At 50.9% G+C, this 17,361-nt stretch overlaps 1 protein-coding gene across 5 annotated transcripts in view; it reads right to left on the bottom strand.

The window, feature by feature from the left end:
• Positions 1–17,361, bottom strand: part of SIK3 (SIK family kinase 3) — a 70,151-nt gene that overhangs the window by 34,465 nt on the left and 18,325 nt on the right. The gene's annotated exons all lie outside the window — the stretch shown is intronic.

Here is a 17,361-nt window from a genome sequence, read left to right as displayed (position 1 = left end):
GGGGACAAGGACAAGTGCCCTGTGCACGGCAGTGTGCCAGGACCACGGGCACAAACCCACGGGGACACACGACCCAAACACATGTCCCTGTCCTAGTGCCAGCCCCAAGGGCAGGGCTAAGGGATGCTCTCACAGGCACGCACACAACCACACAAAAGCAGCTTCAGATCCTTTAAGGGAATCTTTCTTTAAGGGAACAATCTGAAGCACATGAAAATTAAGCCCCATATTTTATGATCAAATCCCTGCCAGAGCAATAACCGCCCTGCATGTGAGCAGAACCCAGCAGAATCCCGAAAAGGCACCCAAGCACAATAAGCTGTTTCTTTCATTTGAAACCTTTAATTCAGAGCGCAGGAACGCTTCCAGCCTTCCAAGTCACTGAGCATGCTTCCTCCAGCAGGAGCGGGAGCTGAACGGCAGCCAGGTCTGGCACTCGGCGCTGGGAGCTGCTGGCAGGAGGGGCTGGAGCCCAGGCACGAGGTGAAACGGCAGCAGGGGCTGCCAGGCACCGGGGCCGCGATTAACGGGGGGCAGAGCCCCAGGGGCAGCCCAGCACGGATCCACACCGCAGGGACCCAGGCACAGTGCTCAGGAGAGAGCTGGGGATGCACAGAGAGCCAGAGGGGCATTGGGAAACACTCTCCACATGCTTTGCACCCAAGGTTTTCCTGCAAGAACGGGCTTTTGTAAAGCTGGAGCATAAATACACGTAAAAGCTAAGAGACGCTTCCTCCGAGAGCAAAGCCAAGATGTCTACCCAGAGACATGAGTCATTTTCAGGCCCAAAGACGTAAATGAAAATCCACAGATCTGGAGTATTCCTGAGCTCCTTACTCATTCCCAGCTCTGTATTTGCTCTAAGGAACTCTCATTTCCCAGCTTAATTATATGGCTCGAGCTGACACTCTTGGCCAAGTTCAGGGTATGTAGAGCATCTGATTGCACCCAACTTGGTCAGCAGGGCCAGACACAACAGAACTGAATTCCTCTGGTTTTCCCTGATAACCCAGGGCAGGGAGCACCAGGCTGCCACCTCCCCGTCTCCCGGTGACGCTGCGGGATTTCCACGCGGTGAGTGAAACTCCACACCCACAAGACACACAATAGCTGGATGGGGAGCAAAGGCAGACCTGCAGCACTCAGGAGATGTTCTCCTTGAGAAGGATCTCATCCTGAGCTCAGCCAAGCAGCCCCAAACCCAAACCCACCCTTCATGCAGGAGAGACCTGAAGGGATTCCTTCCAAATGTTTTCATTCCACACAAATGCCTCCAGCAACCGATGCAACATGAAAGGCAAAAGTCTCCTGAAAAATCCTGGGGAAAGCACCTCGTGCTTCGGTTTCAGGAAATGCAGAGCTTCCTCAGGACCCTGCGAGGGTGGAAGTAGGAAATCCCCTGTGCTCTGGGCAGCAGGGACACGCAGGGAATTCAGGATTTCAGGGGGCTGATGTTCCACCCGGGGCTCTGCAGGGGAGCTGCAGCTGGGCTGTTCCAAAGCTTTGCTCTTTGGGTTCTTTTGGAGAATCACTACTTTTCCAGAGGGAAGGACTGGTGTAAAGGTTTTCCAGAGCAGATCAGGTTGGTTTCTCCATTCCTGCATCTCCTAGCTGGCTGATATTCTCCCTTCCCTCGAAAGATGATTTGGGACTTCAACAGAAAAGGGACTGGCTGAGCTCCTTGTGTTGCACCAGCCACACTGACTCCATCTAAAGCTCAAGGGATGGCCACAATGAATTCAGCCCTTTATTTTATTATTTAATTATTTATTGGAGATTAGAAATTGGAGAAAAACAGCCAAACAAAAGGATCTTTAAGGGAAAAATCTAAAGCATATGAAAACTAACCTTCGTATTTCATTATAAAATCCTTGTCAGGGTGATAACTGCCCTGCCTCCAAATATATATATATATATATAATTATTTATGCAAAAGGAATCAGCTTCAGTTATAATAAACCCCAAAATCGAGTGCATTCCCTCATGCTTACAAACACCACATAAAATAGAGAGGAACACTAAACATCATTAAGTAAAGCAAAAATTCAGGCACAAGTAGAAGTGGAAGAAAACCATGATCCAAATTCTCAAACAATGAAATACTTTAAAAAAGGAGTCTGAGAAATTAACTATTCTTTTATCAGAAGTTAATGAAGCTTACAGGCAGGAGGATAAATGCCAAGCCTGGAGCATGCATGCTGCTACCAATTAACAAAATGTTCCCGCCACTTGTAAACAGTTCATTTATTCCTTCTTGCATCCAAGTAAAACTTGCACTAGCAATTTGGGAAGGAATTGTTACTTGGGAGAAATGACAAGTAGCTAGAAACAATTGGTGGAGAGCAGGCAAGGTGTTCCAAGTGACAGCTGCAGGTTGCAGGTGGCTCGTTCACTGCTTTTCCAGATTTTTCTCCTCCTGGTGCTCAGCTGAACTCTGCTCTGTAACTCCTGTGATCCCAAAGCTGTGCTGAGTGGATGTGCACACCAGGCAAAGCCTTGTGGGGAGGAGTGGAAATTCCAACCACATGAAAGCAGAAGGGGTAGCTGGAAAATGGAAGGAGGGGTACCAAAACTCTGGGGGCCACAGAGGAGCACCCAGACATCCCTGTACCAGCACATCCCATTGTATCCCATGGGATCAGTCAGGAGGGATGGAAGGCATGTGTCAGGCAAGGCAAGGTGGCTTCAGTCATCCCAGAATGCTCAGAGATGTGGGGAGAAGCCCAGGCTGCCTCTTCACCCTGAGCATTGACCACTTCCTTCAGCCCAGCACACAAAGTCTGGACAATTCTTGCTCTCAAACTCACAGGATTCTCCTGAAGTTCCCAAAGTGTGACATAAACAACATTATAAATTCTTACTTTGCTCTGAGATACCAGATTTTCAAAGCTGGCAGCCAGCAGAGCTAAATATGCCAAGGTGAGGGGCTCTGAAACAAGGCACAAGGCTTGGAACAGGAGAGAGGAGAATATCAACTTGCAGGAGTTAAAATTTCTGTGGACGTCTTGTTTCTCAGCTGAGTGTGGATAACAATCCAGACAGACTTCCTTGAATGCACAGTGCCCTGCCAACAGGAAGGGAAATGAGCTGCTGGGTGCCCAGGCGGATGGGCAGGGAGAGGACAGCCACTGTGCCCTGCACTGCTCCAGCTGCCTGCAAAGGCTCTGAGCGAGAAAGAGGTGGAAGCACGGTCTGTTTTCAGTGGAAAGGAGCCATGGGACACTGCTTCCTTTTATTTCTGTGCTGTGAACAAAGGAACAAGCCAGAGACCCTGGCCTGGGCTAAAATCTGCTCCTTCATGCCAGGCATCTGCTTAGGTCTAATATAATCCAGTGATAAATAAAATTTCTTGCATGAGTGATCATTCCATAAAGAAATCACCCTTTCCCTTTTAGTTCAGTTGTTTCTGCAGTGGCCTGAGTGAAAATCAGAAACTCCCACTTCTTCCCAAAGGAGCCCATGTGCTCAGTGTGATCAGTGACCACTGTAAAAGTGTAATTATGGCAGTGGCATTCCTGTAAATCAGCACGGATCTCCTCCATGGAATGGGAGCCAACAGATGGCACCGGCAAAGCGACTGCATTGAGAAAACCAACATGTTTATTTGGGAGCAAGACATTTCCTAGAACTGTCCTGGGGAGTCCTCCTGCTCCAGATTCCTCCTGGAAAAGGCTCAGTAAACAGTCCCAGGGTGTCCTGTGCCATGGATGGAGGTGTCCCTGCAGCTCGGCTCCTGTGTCACCCCGAGGGCACGTGGCAGCCACACTGAGAGCTGTCACCGGAGAGGGTCTCTGGAACAAGCTAATAAACCTGGAGGAGGCTCATCCACCCAAATTCCTCCTGCATTTGCAGTGAGCAAAGGAGCCCCCTCCTCCCTGTCCACTGCAGCCCTCCCGGGCTGACAACGTGAGCTGTCAGAGGGGCTGGCAGGGAACAGCTCTTCCAGCTGCTCCTGCCTGCCACAAACACTTGGGAAGCTCGGGAACACGGCCTGTTTGGATTAAGCAGCTGCTGGAGGGGTAAAAATCACTGCTGTAAGCAGATACCAGAGCTGCACAGGAGAACTCCAGCAGCAGAGACCAGAATTACAGTGAAGAAGGGGGAAAACAGAGGGCTAAGGAAGCACACTGGAGATACGTGTATGAGGCACACACAGAGGCACTCAAGTGGCATATGGACACAGGGCTGTGATAAAAACACAAAACCACAGCGTCAGCTCCAGGCCACTGCAGGCCGTGTCCTCCTCGGGAGCTCTGCTGGGTGGATGTCACCCCACACAGCACCACACGGACACTCTGATGGCAGAGGCACATGTTTCTGAGGCAAGCTGTCAGCACAAGCCTGCTGGTGTGTTTGGGGTCACCAAGAGTGAGCTCTCTCCATGCAAACAGGCAATTTGTACCGTTTTTAGTCATAAGAAAGCGCTCGACAAAAGGGAAGCACTGACGCTGCCGATTCCCAGACTTCTCTTGGCAAGCTCATGGGTAACACGGGGGCATCTCCTCCTCAGAATTAACAACACAGAACCTACCTAAGTCAAAGTGATACAGCAAATAAAACTAGGCCAGTCTGCAGCAACATCAGTGGCTTTTGGAGGTGGCACAAATGCAAATATTGGCAGCAACTGAAAGCAGGAAACTGTGGACGAAGATGTGCTCAGAGAAGCTGCATTAGCTCAGGAAGGAAGTTCTCACCTTGTCCACATCCCTCTGCACAATCAATGCAGGGACTTGTGTCTTGCACAAGGTGAAGAAAACACTGATGGTGTTACGAGAAAAGTCAATACACCCAAATCCTCTTGGCCGGCTGCAGTGTTAATACCCGGCTTGTGTGAGCGCCGTGCTCTGCCGTGACCTCTCCTTGTCCCAGAGGGAGCACAGCTGGGATTTCAGTGGCCAAAGCACAAACCCCACATTCACATCCCCGGCTCACACAACCAGCTACACTCAGGTAAGGAAATCTCATCATTTCAGGGTAGCTTACAGATGTCACAGGACAGGAAGCTCACCCAGAGCACCCCCAAGGATCCCAGCCTTTATCCCTGCTGCATTCCTCCTTTCCCAGTCCTGGATTAACCCCATGCCAGCAGCTGCAGCTTCTCTTTTCCAACAGAAACCATCAAAAAGGTCTGAGAGGTAAGTGCTCCCCACCTGACACTTGCTGCTTCACAGCCTCAGTGCCAGTTCACTGGTGATTTAATCCCAAATGCAAACTTTTTCCCATTCTGAAGCTGCAAGGGCTGACAGGTAAATTCTGTCATGTTCAGCCACAGCATAGCTATGTAAATAATGTCCTGCCAGTCACGAGAAAGCCTGCTCACATTGCTAGAGCTCTACTTGTCACACTCACCTGGATGCCAGGTCCCAAACCCTCCTGGAGAGCTTCTCCTCATTATTTCATCACCTGGGGCAACAGCGGGAAACAACAGACTCAGAGTTACCTGCCCTGGCTGACACACACTACATCAGAGCATGCTGAACAGCATCAAGGGCTTTGGGGTTGCAGAGAAAGGCATAGGGAAGGGAGCTGGAGATGCCAATTAGATAAACAAACCATCCTGGTGCACGAAGAACCTCCCGCTGCAAACGGGAGGTGTCGCGAGGGCGAGCGCCATGAATCATCACCTCGGGCTGCAAACACACACCTGGGAAGAGGCCGAGCACAGGGACAGGCCACAGCACTCCACACAGGGCTGGAAGAGCCTACCCAGGCTGTATGGAATTAGCACATATCCCCACAAAACCTGATGGCTGCTCAGCAAGTTCCCTGGGCTTCAGGCTGAGCAGGACTCAGAGGACCAAGCGGCAACCAAGGAGGTCAGCCACGCACAGCTTAAGAACAGGAATCCCTTAAGCTACACCACATCTCCTTCTAGCCCTTATCCTTCTTAATGACAAGATTTCCAAAGCTTTTTAAAGTTCTGGTCAGACACTGAATCTCCTGGTCCCTGCCAGTGCTGCCTTTTTCTCCTGGGCTACAGCAAGAGACTCCATGGGATTGAGCCGAAGGCAGAGCAAGTCTCAGCACAGCAGACTGCAGGTAGCCACACCTAACCACCTCAAACACAGCACGGGATAGCCACACCACTCCTGTCTGCTGGATTCCACAGCTTCACACCGTGCCCTGTCTGCATTCCCACTGACCTCCCTGCCTTTTCATTTCTCACTCTGTTACAGCAGAAAACCCCTCCAGCCCCAACAGCTTCGGCTGACATTTATGCCAGTAATTTGTTTTTAGTTCAGAAGCCTTGTAAAATTCCTGTAATGCTTCCCAGATGCAAGGCTGAGAACTTCACAGGAGTCAGAACGTGAATTAGAGGTGGTATGGAAAATTATTTATCCTGGTGAGGGAAGAGAGCAAACCACACAGACAAATGGCAGCCTACAGTGAGTGCTGCTACCTGAAACATGTCCACACGTCCATCCACAGAGAGCAGGCACCAAGAGCTGCATGCCTGGGAGGTCAGTTCATCAAACTCCTCCACGCCTGGACCATAAAAGCAGAATATCTAAGAACAAGTATTAAAAATCAGCTTAAGCCAAAGGAAAAGAGGCTGAGGTAATAGGCAGGTTGTAAAAGCTCCTGCCTGTGGCATCAGCAGGAATTCTAGTGGGATGCAGCAGGACACTGCTGAGCGGAAGGAATGAAGGCTGAGCCCTGACCATGGCTGTGGTGCAGCCCCACGATCTGCTGACAGTCTGCAGCACTACCTCCATGGCTTCCATGCAAATTAAAAGCACTCTTGGCACTTACTACACAAAGACTGCACTTGATAATTAAAACCGGTTTTTGAATGCACTTAAACTGGTGCAGAAGCTCATGGAGGTGCATTTAAATCGATGCAAACTGGTTTACTAACAAATGTGATGTGAAAAAGCAGAGCCCGGTCACGTAAGCTCGACTGCTTGGCCAAGGAGGCTCAGCTCCAGCCTCTGTGACAGCAGATGGGAGCACTGCAGTTCTGCTCAGGCCTGACTGCACTCCTGCTCGAGCTACAGCTCGGCCTCCCAGCCACCTGCAGGCAAGCAAAGCCAAGAGGTGAAATCAAATTCTGGGAGGACACTTGCCCACCTCGGTCCCCTTCCAGTCCAGGTTGCCCGTTCAAAGCACTCGCTCAATTGCTCTCCCCTCAACTCAGGCACTGCAGCCTAAACATCTCATGGAAACAAATCCAGTTCAGTTTACCAACACCTTGAACACCCACCTGTCAGTATTATTTCAGGAGATGTCAGTTGAACACTGCAACTGACTTCTGTGCAGGATTCTGCCTCCAAACCTCTCCTGAGATTGCCACTGAAGCATTTAAAGAATCCCAGAATCACTGAGGTTGGAAAAGCCCTCTGAGATTATTGAATCCAACCTGTGCCAAGTCCCCACCTTGTCCCCAGCCCAGAGTACTGAGTACCCTTCCTTGGACACCTCCAGGGATTCCACCTCCTCCTGGGCAGCCCCTTCCAATACCTGTCAGGAGTTTATACAGAATGAGAGGGTCCCCCCTGCGCCTCCTTTCCTCCAGGCTGAGCCCCCCCAGCTCCCTCAGCTGCTCCTCATGCCTTACTCTCCCCAGCCTTGGAGAGAGTTGCTTAGCAGCAGAGTTTTGGAAATGTATTTGCACGCAGGAAGAAATCTGTGACAGCAGGAGATGCATCAGGAATGCTGCTGTGGAACAGAGCCCCAGTGGGGACCATCCCTGAGAGCAGCGGGACCATGAGACATGGAGTCACCTGCCAGGTTTCATGGGAAAGGCCTGGCTCAAACATCAAGACAAGTCTTTAAGAAGCTGCCAGGATATTACAGCAAGCAGGTTTTGAAAGTGTTATACAAAGTTCCTGGATTGTCATTTTGCTCTAATTCAGTCGTGACCTAAAAATGCAAGTGACAGGGGAAAATAGTGCATTTCAGGTACAGAGTGTGCAGTCAGAGGCAGCTTTGAATTTCTGGATTATAAAATAGAAAAACTCCGAAATAAGGAAATTTAGAAGCTGGTGTGCATGAAGTGATGTGCTGAGAACACACTGTACGTTAGGGTTTGGATTTTTTTAAGCAATGCTTATCCTGCAAAGAACACCACTTGGACTGAGAGGTCTCCTGAGAGAGAATACCTCACCTCACTCCTGTCTAACCCACATGGAGCACCCAGCACTGGTGCAGCACAAGTTAAGAGTAGCTATTTTGTAATGATAGAAAATGGCTATTTTTTAATGACAAACCAACACACGCAGCAGGAGCGCCCTTGGCTGGGCTCCCCAGCCTGCCGTGTACCACAGAAATGCTCCTGCAGTAAACTGCATCCTGGGAAAGCACCTGGCACTGCACCAGAACGTGCAGCACAGTCACAGAGTCATCTGGGCTGGGCAAGACCTCCAGGACCATGGAATCCCCACCTTGTCATCCAGCCCGGAGCACTGAGTGCCACCACATCCAGGCATTCCTTGGACATCCCCAGGGATGGGCACTCCAAACCTCCATGGGCAGCCCCTTCCAATGTTCAACAGCCCCTTCTGTGAAGAAATTCCTCCTGATGTCCAACCTGAGCCTCCCTGGCACTGCCTGGGGCCATCACGTCCTCTCATCCTGCTGCTGGTTGCCTGGGATTGCCTTTGCACCGGCTTCCAGTGGATTTCCTGAGGCTCCCTAAGGGTTAAAGCCAAGGACTTCTGGAAGATATTAAGCACCAATGTCTTGGCTTCCCTTCTGCAAACAGCAACAAGCTCCAGAGGAATCTGTCATCCCGTATAACAATCCCTTTCACTCAGCCCAGCAGCCCGAGCGTGGTGCTGGCTCCGTGCTGGGCTCCTGCTCCGGATCCTGCTGCATTCCAGGGGAGGCTGGGCCCTGCACCATGCACGGGAGCTGCAGTGCATGTACCCTGTGTGCAGCTCCATGCACCAGTGCAGCAGCTCCTGCTCACACCAGGGCTGCAGCAGCCTTAAATATCACCCTGGGATCACCACACAAAACCTACAGGGGCAGAGAGGATGGAAGGAACCGCTGCTCCTCTTCATGTGCCACCAGGTCCATTTGGGAATGTGGGATTCTGGGCTCCCAGACTTGCACAGATATTTTCCTAAACCTCTAATGTTGGGTCTTTTCTATACCAAAGTCAAACTAGCTGGATATTCAAAACAAGTCAAAAGCAACAGCCACACACTTACAGAAAAGGAATTTCCCCCCAATATTGAAGATTTTAAATACATCAAATACCTTTTATTGAGTATTTATGATTTCCATGTGCATCATCCTGCTGCTGGCAGAGACTGCAAACACTGCTCCCTTGCCAGCACCTCTGAGACCACAATTAGGAGGTGACACCATCACCTCTAGTTCTAGGATTATTTTCAAGGTGCCAATTGCATTAACACTGCGGGTCCTGGAGCCCACGGAGCGGGAAGGGGCCGAGATTCTGCCAGGAAAGAGAGGAATAAAGCACCATGCCAGATCTGGATGATACACTGAGGAATTTTTAGACGCTGCGTTTGCAGCAGGAGCCTTTGTGCAGTTTGCCACGATCAGATGGCAGTTTCTATGGGAACAAACAAGCAGTGGCCCTGTCACAAGATGTCTTGTAGAGACACTGATGGAGGCATTGAGTCTCAGGAAAGTTTCTTGTGCTGCAGTGCAGCCTGTCAAAGATACTCCAGCTCAGGTTATCAGTTTGGGAGGCAGAACTATCAGGATACACCCAAAGTATTTCCAGTACAAAGTCAGTGCAGTTGTTACACTCAAAATCTTGAATCCAGCCTTTGTGTGCACATAAAGCTTTGGAAGGCTGTAGTTTGCCTCTCAGACACTCCTCCATCAATAATGATGTTTGTTACGTGCCACAAAACCCAGTCACTGGAGTCTGTGCTTGGCTCCAAAAGCAATAGGAATGATCAAACTAGTGAGACACTATTTTTTAGCTTCAAACATCAGAATTTTCATCAGTCACAAGACTACAGCAGAAAGCAATTTTCTTCTCAAAACCACTGCTTCTATTTACCATCCCCACCCCTTAAGTTAATTAAAAATCCTTCAATTAGCTGATTTAGGGAGGGTTAATGTTATTGTCAGGAAGACTGGTTCCCCTGGGCCTGAAAACAACTGTGGCTGCCTCCAGCCCCCGATTACACAGAACATTTTCAGACTCAAAGGTTCCCGAGTATCACCACCCCTCACTCCAGAACTGTTATGAAATGGAGTGGAAATTTTTAGAAAGAGAAGCCAAAAGTGAAACTGTGAGGAATGCAGGCTTCAATACATTAACCCTCAACAACCAAGATAAACCACATCCAAGCGATGGAGAGTCCCTTCCTCACCCTCAGCTTGCCCAGGCTTTGCAGGAGAAGCAAACCAAACTGTGCCAGCTTTAGCACCATGGATTTACCCCCGGTTAGGGGGAGAAGCACCGGCTGCCCCAGCCCCCTGCCTGCCCTCAGAAGAGTTTATAACAAAGGAAGGTGAAAGGTTGGCAGTTTGGGTCTGATTGTAAAGTCCAGACTAAAATAAACTGATGTTCTACAGTGGTATTATCTGAGTGAAGGCAGAAATTCCCTCCCTTTTAGCAAGGGACAATCAGGGAATCTCATTCCAGCTTGCTGAGGACAAAACACCCTTGCAGTCATTTCCACTAAGACCTCCCAGTGATGTCAGAACACAGGAGCTGCCTCTTGGAACTTCAGGAAGTTTCTGCTCCCCCCAAAACCACAAAGATTTGCTTGAAATTTGAATTTGTTTCATAACAAAGCAAGCTTGACAGAAGAATCTTCCACAGCAGTAACTGCACGGACCAACTTGTTAAAGAATCACCTTTCACTTGGGCACGGAGCTGAATTACAACACTAGAGAAGCCTACAAGCCACTTCCAACAAGACTATCTGATTTCCCTTATCAGCAGAAATGACTTAAACCCACAGATTACATGCTCAGGAGCTGAAACCCTACTTCAAAGCCAAGGCATGATCCAGCCCCAGGCTCTCGGGGCCGCGTGGCGCAGCACGGTGCGAGCACAAGGGCACCCGGACAGTGCCCTGTGCCAGGGCTGCCAGAGCCACCCCAGCAGCCTGGCTCACAGCAGGGCAGCCACTGGGACACAGCCTGGGCGTCACTGCACGGCTGAGGATGGACCTCGGGCTCGTGATTCGCTTTCTGCACTCCGAGGAGTGAACTCAGGTCTGGACTGGAGCGTCCCACTAATCACCCCAGCCAGGCTCCCAAATGTCACACACGGCCATTAGCCCCAGGCTGGTGACAGCACGGGGCAAAGGGCCAAAGATCAAACAGCAATGGGTGTCACTGATCCCTGCTGCGCCAGCCATGCAAATCAAACTCGTTGCTGGTGCCAAGAGGCAGCACCAAGGGCTCAGGTGCCCCCAGACTTGGGAGGGAGATCCTGCCCTCTGCACCAACACAGCCCTCACGTGAGGCTGGCAACCATGGCTGTCACCAGTTCTCAAAGCAGGGGACAATGGAGTATTTTTGGAGCACAGACACTGCTATTTTGAAAGCACTTCAGCGCTGTAGTACCCAAATTCTAATTGTGGCTGCTGCTTTGCTTTGCCACCATAAATCCTGTTCCGAGGGAGTAAGACAGCAGCCAATACATGAGCGTAGGCATTGCACAACTGGGCTTCTACAAGCACTTGGTGTGAAGAATAATGTTCTTAAAAGATTTAATTTCTAGGGAATGTTTAAATACTGAAGAGTAAACACTGAGTCAGAGACACGCACTAAATACAGGTAAATGCAGCAGGGGCACGTGGAAGCAAAGCCGCAGCCTGGAATTCTCTCAATGCCTCTCCTTGTACATGGGAAATTCAGGGCCCACAGAGGACAAAGCCTCTTTTATATGTGCAGAAACTGCAAGAAAACAAAAACCAAACAAATACAGCCAACGTACAGATCCGTTTGGGGGTCTTAAACCAAGTCTGCAGCACACAGCTCGGCGCGTCTGAATTTTGGGTATTTGAGCCGTTCCACGCGCACAAAGCCCGGGGCAGGCAGTGGGTACTCACAGCTCACGGGACCACTGAGTAACAGCAGCACAGAGGAGATGGGCCCCTGGCCACTGCAAGTGCCTGGGGAACTGCTGTGCATCTCCGGGGTGCAGCACTGCTCCCATCCACACACACACACCAAGCTCAAATACATCACTTTTCCCTCATCACTGCATTTCCTGCTTCTTCCAAGCAGCAGGTCAGGACTTATTGCACCAGGACACTGACCACACATTTCTATTTGCTTTCAGTAGAACAAAAATATTTACTTTCACAAGCACAAGCTGATGTGCTACTAAATCATTTCACTTAGCCTAGACCTAACAGTCCAGTGAGAGCCATGGAACAGCAAAAGAACTACGTATTAGGGCAGCCCTCCAGTGCCAACAGCCACAAAACAGAGGTGTGTTTTCCCTGTCCCCACAGCCCAGGGTACTTTCTGATCCCAGACTACCCTTCCCAAAGTGCAGCAGCAGGAACCGATGGCACCTGGCAGCATCCAGCAGGAGCCAGGAGCACCTCATGGCTCGTGTTAACCCCATCACACGGGCAAAGGCACAGCTGGGCTCACAAAACCCCTGTGACTTCAGAACAGCACAGGTCAGTCCCAGGCAGGGCTTTCCCTGCCCCGCCCCACGTCCCAACAAAGCCCAAACCACGCTCAGCCAAGGGAGTTTCGCCTCCTCAGAAGGGAAAAGGGACCATAGATAGTTCTCTGCAAACTTGGCAGGCCATGTGGGAACTGATACAGCCAGGGTGGGCAAGCTGGAGCCAGGAGAACAATTTTGGCTCCTAAACTAGAAGCCTGAAAAATTGGAAGTGGCGCTCCATTTGTTTAAATTACCTTCTGAAACCATGCTCCATATGTGGGAATGAACAGTCACTCTGGTAGCCCTAAACACAACCAGGAGTAAATTGTTCCAAGATGCACATCTGCACTTACCAAAGATCAGACAGAAGGCCTGCCAAGGCAGGGCTTCATTTCCCTTACAGGACTTTGTTTTAAGAACTCCTAACTGAAAATGGCAGCCCAGGAAGGTGCTGTGTATGGAACAGACCACCATCACCCTGCCTCAGCAAATAAAGGTCTGTGCTGCTGCCTTGGAATCATGGAATTGTCTAGACTGGACAATGTGACAATGTGACACTGCCAAGGCCACCACCAATCTGTGTCCCCAAGTGCAACATCTGCATGGCTCTAATGCACCTCCAGAGATGGGGACTCCACACTGCCCTGGGCAGCTGTTCCAGGGCTGGAGAATGCTTTCGGTGAAGAAATTTCCCTTAATATCTAAATGTCCCTTGGCACAACTTGGGGCTGTTTTCTCTCCTCCTGTCCCTGTTCCCTGGGAGCAGAGCCTGACCCCCAGGCTGTCCCCTCCTGTCAGGGAGTCGTGCAGAGCCACAAGGTCCTCCTGAGCCTCCTTCTTTCCAGGCTGAGCCTCACCTGCTTTTAGGGCTCCAGACCCCTCCCCAGCTCCACTGCCTTTCTCTGCACAGCCTCCAGCACCTCAGTGTCACTCAGAAAGCAGGTTTTTGTTTTTCTGCACATCCACACAAAACCACAATAAAATTCAAAGTGCAGATGCAACTTGAAGTGACTCTTTCTTATCTCAAGGATGACAAGAGTCCAATCTCAAGGGAGGGAGGCTGCTCCATCCATCCCTGTGAGCACAAAGCCAGCGCAGGGCAGGTTTCTCACACACAGTTTTTTACGTGGCCCTGGAGCTCGAGTGCTCCAAAGCCCTCCTGGCTGGGCTGTACAGTCAGAGGGGCTGCAGCCAGCAGCTCACACTGTACGGCTCTCGGGTGACGTGCCCAGTAAAACAAGCTGCCTGCCTGCCTGCCTTCTAAACCTGGACTATCACAAGACCACGACATAAATGTCAGGCCCAGCAGTGCCTGCTCGCACCCAGCCCTGCAGCCAAAACACTGAGTGTGCCCCAAAGCTGCAAGGGATTGAGCACAGACCTTCTGCATCGAGCCCTCATGTGCAATTCTGCTTATGTGGGGACAGGCACATTGGCCAGGGCACAGGGAGCATCTGGAGTGCCTGGACTAGGAGAGGGGGGCAGCTGATCTAACAAGTGACTGACCAGTCCTGGGCAGGGATTTATTGCAGCTGTACAAGAAAGCACAGAGAAGTGGAGCAATCCAAAAACATTGCCTTGCTTATTCACACTTGGTATCAACATTTACCCAAAGTCTTTCCTTGCCTCTGTGTCCAGGGAAGGGAATGAAGCTGGGAAGGGGCTGGAGCCCCAGGAGAGGCTGAGGAGCTGGAAAGGGGCTCAGCCTGGAGAAAAGGGGGATCGGGGGGCCCTTCTGGCTCTGCTCCCAGGGAACGGGGACAGGAGGAGAGGGAACGGCCTCAGGCTGGGCCAGGGCAGCTCAGGGTGAACATCAGCAGGAATTTCCCCATGGAAAGGGGCTCAGGCCTTGGCAGGGGCTGCCCTGGGAGGTTTGGAGTTCCCATCCCTGGAGGTGTCCAAGGAAGGGCTGGAGGTGGCACTCAGTGCCCTGGGCTGGGGACAAGGTGGGGATGGGGCACAGCTGGGACTCGATGGTCTGGGGGTCTTTTCCAACCTCAGTGATTCTGGGATTCTGTGAAATATTGAGTGCTCAGCTTCAGGGAGCTGATTTAACCTTAAGTGAATTCTTCCCCCCTTAAGCATTTTTAACCATTTGAGACACCTGCCACAGCTGAAACCCCAAAGACAATGGTGATGCTATAGGAAAAAAAAAAAAGCATTAGGGCTGGATAAAGGTTCCTGAGCAGCAAGCCTTGCAGAGCTGTCCACGAGAGCTGTGCAGCTCTGCTGAGCACATACTGAACCAATTACACAGGAGCCTCCCAAGACCCACACAACCTCGGGAGCTATCACATTATAGATCCTTATGTAAGGCACAGTGACGTAAATCCAGGCTCCCTTGACACACGGAGGGTGCGAGATGAGCGAGCCTGCAGGAATTTCAGATCATATTTCCCATCTCCCCTATTCATTCATTTGTATCATTTGCCATGACCTTGCTCTCCAGGGACATATATCACCAGAAGGAGATAAATGAGATTTCTATTAATTTGAATGATAGCAGCAAGAAACTGAAGGCGCTGTCTCACCAGGCTGATTAGTATTTTTTCTCTCTTTAGATGCAGATGAAAACAAAGCTTATTTACCAGCTGCAGGACTGGCCACACTAACTGATGGCTGCTCTCGGTGCCAGCAACAAGATCAGCTTATTTCAGCTCAATCCCAGCAGCAGGATCAGGAAGATGTCAGCCACCAGGAGAGAGGAGATCCTGCATGCCCAAGGATTGCTTTTTACTCTGTTCAGAGCGTGCAAGGGGAATGCTCAGGCCAGGACTGCTCTCCACAGCCTGCAGGGAACATGCAGAGTCCTGCTCCTGCTCCACCCTGCTGGGTGAGGGGTGCTGCTCCCCAATCCACAGCAGGTACTGTCACTTTTCCAGGAAAATCCCCCTCAACAAGGCAGCTGCCCTGGGTGCCTGCCCCGTGCAGTTACAGGTGTGCTAAGCTGGGGGAGTGAGGACAGGGAAGAGCTGAGTGGAGCCAGCACAGCCAGAGGTTTGTGTGGTGCAGAACTTTTGTCTCTGCAGCAACGAGCTCTGTCGTGTTAGCCTGGCTTTCTATGATTCAGGTACAAAATGAAAATGAGTTTCTATTCTAGCACATACCAAAAATTCCATAAATGCAACAGCTGCCTCAGGAAAAACAAGAATTTTTCCCTGGTTGCAGAATGGGGTAGAGTGTCAGACAATAAACGTGATATCTGAGATAACTATAATGATCCAGGGCCAATATGTGCACCTTGTAAAGAGCCCACAAGGCTGCTGGGGAGCCAGTCACTGCCATCAGACAGGCTCCACAAAAACTTATTTCCTACAAGCCACAGCTTCTGTGCCTCACATTCCTCTGCTCATTCCCAGACACAACCAGCAGGCTCCGAGGTCAGGCTGTAAGAGCTGCTATAAAGTCATCAGCTGCACCCTCAGATCACACAGCCCTGTATCCCAGGGAGCTGCAAAAGCCAGGGCCATCATTCCAGCAGGATTAACAACTTGGAGATGCTTAAAATTACAAAAAACATTCACATGAAGAGGAGGTAAGTGTTTAAATAATAGTTTCACACCCTAACACAGGTGAACACAGCTGCAGGGCCAGCTCACGGCGTGGTGTAGCCAGAGTTCAATGGCCACAGAGGGGACCAGAGCCAGGGGACATCAAGGTACTGAACGTCACCAGAAGAGCAGGACACGAGGTCACTGCACACATAACACCCAATGGTCCACAGTCCACAGCTCCCCATGGGCACAGAGCATTCCAGCACTGCCCAGCTGAAATCATTCCCAGCTTACTGCCCAGGAACAAACTCATCCAGGATTGCAGCTCAGCAGCATGCAGATAAACACCCCTGGAAACCTGCCTGGGAGCAGGAGCAGGGCTCCAGGAGGAGCAGGACATGAGCAGGACAGGCAAGCAGCTCTGAGATAAGGCGCACACCGAGGGCAGTTTCACAACAACCAAGGAACAAATCAGCCCCACATCGGCAAGTCTTGAGGAACAGCCTGGAATTATCTCCCTGCAAACCTGGGATCCACTCATCTCCACAGTGGTACCACAGGCACCCAGGCTGTGATTCTGGCAGCTGTGAGCTGAGCTGTGCTGCTCACACAGAGCACGCCTCGTTTCTGGGCAGCAGCTTTGCAGCCTGCAACTCTCCAAGGAGCAGCTGTCGAGGGATGGAAGCAGGAACCACTGCAGGGATGGCACTCCATCACCAACGGGCACAGGCAGCTACAGAGCCCCAAGCACAGCCCCTCAGCTCAGTTCCAGTCTGAAAGCCCAAAGAGAGCTGCAGAACAGCTGTCAAAGCAGAATAAGCAGCAGCACAGCACCTGAGCAGGTGAGGATCAATCTGCTCCCACCCCAAGCCTGTGCTCTGCTGTCCTTCCCCCTCGTGTTCACCAGCCCTGCTCTCCAAGGGGAAGCTGGCCAGCAGAGGGTAAACAGCTCTGCTCGGTCCCTCTGGGGAAAAAGGAAGAAAAAAGCTTTCCAACGTCACTGAAATGGAATGTGAGGGAACCAAGTGCACTTGTAGGGGGAGAGAAAGGAGAGCCTCACACTCCAGCCCGTGTGTACACAGCACTGGGCTGGGGAAGGCACACATGGAGCATCCAACAGTGCATCTGCTAAAGATCCCTTCAGCTCTGAGGGTCTGAGGAGATATTTTGGTTCACAGAAAAGTTATGTTAATCCAATGAATCATCTGATAGGAATGTACAGTCATCCAATGCAATGGAAAATGTAGAGGTTCGAGCGTTCGATGTACGCACCCAGAATAAAAGGTTAGGGTAACACTTCTT

The sequence above is a fragment of the Agelaius tricolor genome, unplaced genomic scaffold, assembly GCF_023055355.1.
Source record: "Agelaius tricolor isolate 1412-34295 unplaced genomic scaffold, bAgeTri1.0.p SCAF_29, whole genome shotgun sequence".
Classification (NCBI taxonomy): domain Eukaryota; kingdom Metazoa; phylum Chordata; class Aves; order Passeriformes; family Icteridae; genus Agelaius; species Agelaius tricolor.
The sequence above is the reverse complement of the archived record's forward strand: the minus strand, read 5'-3'. Positions and strand labels throughout refer to the sequence as shown.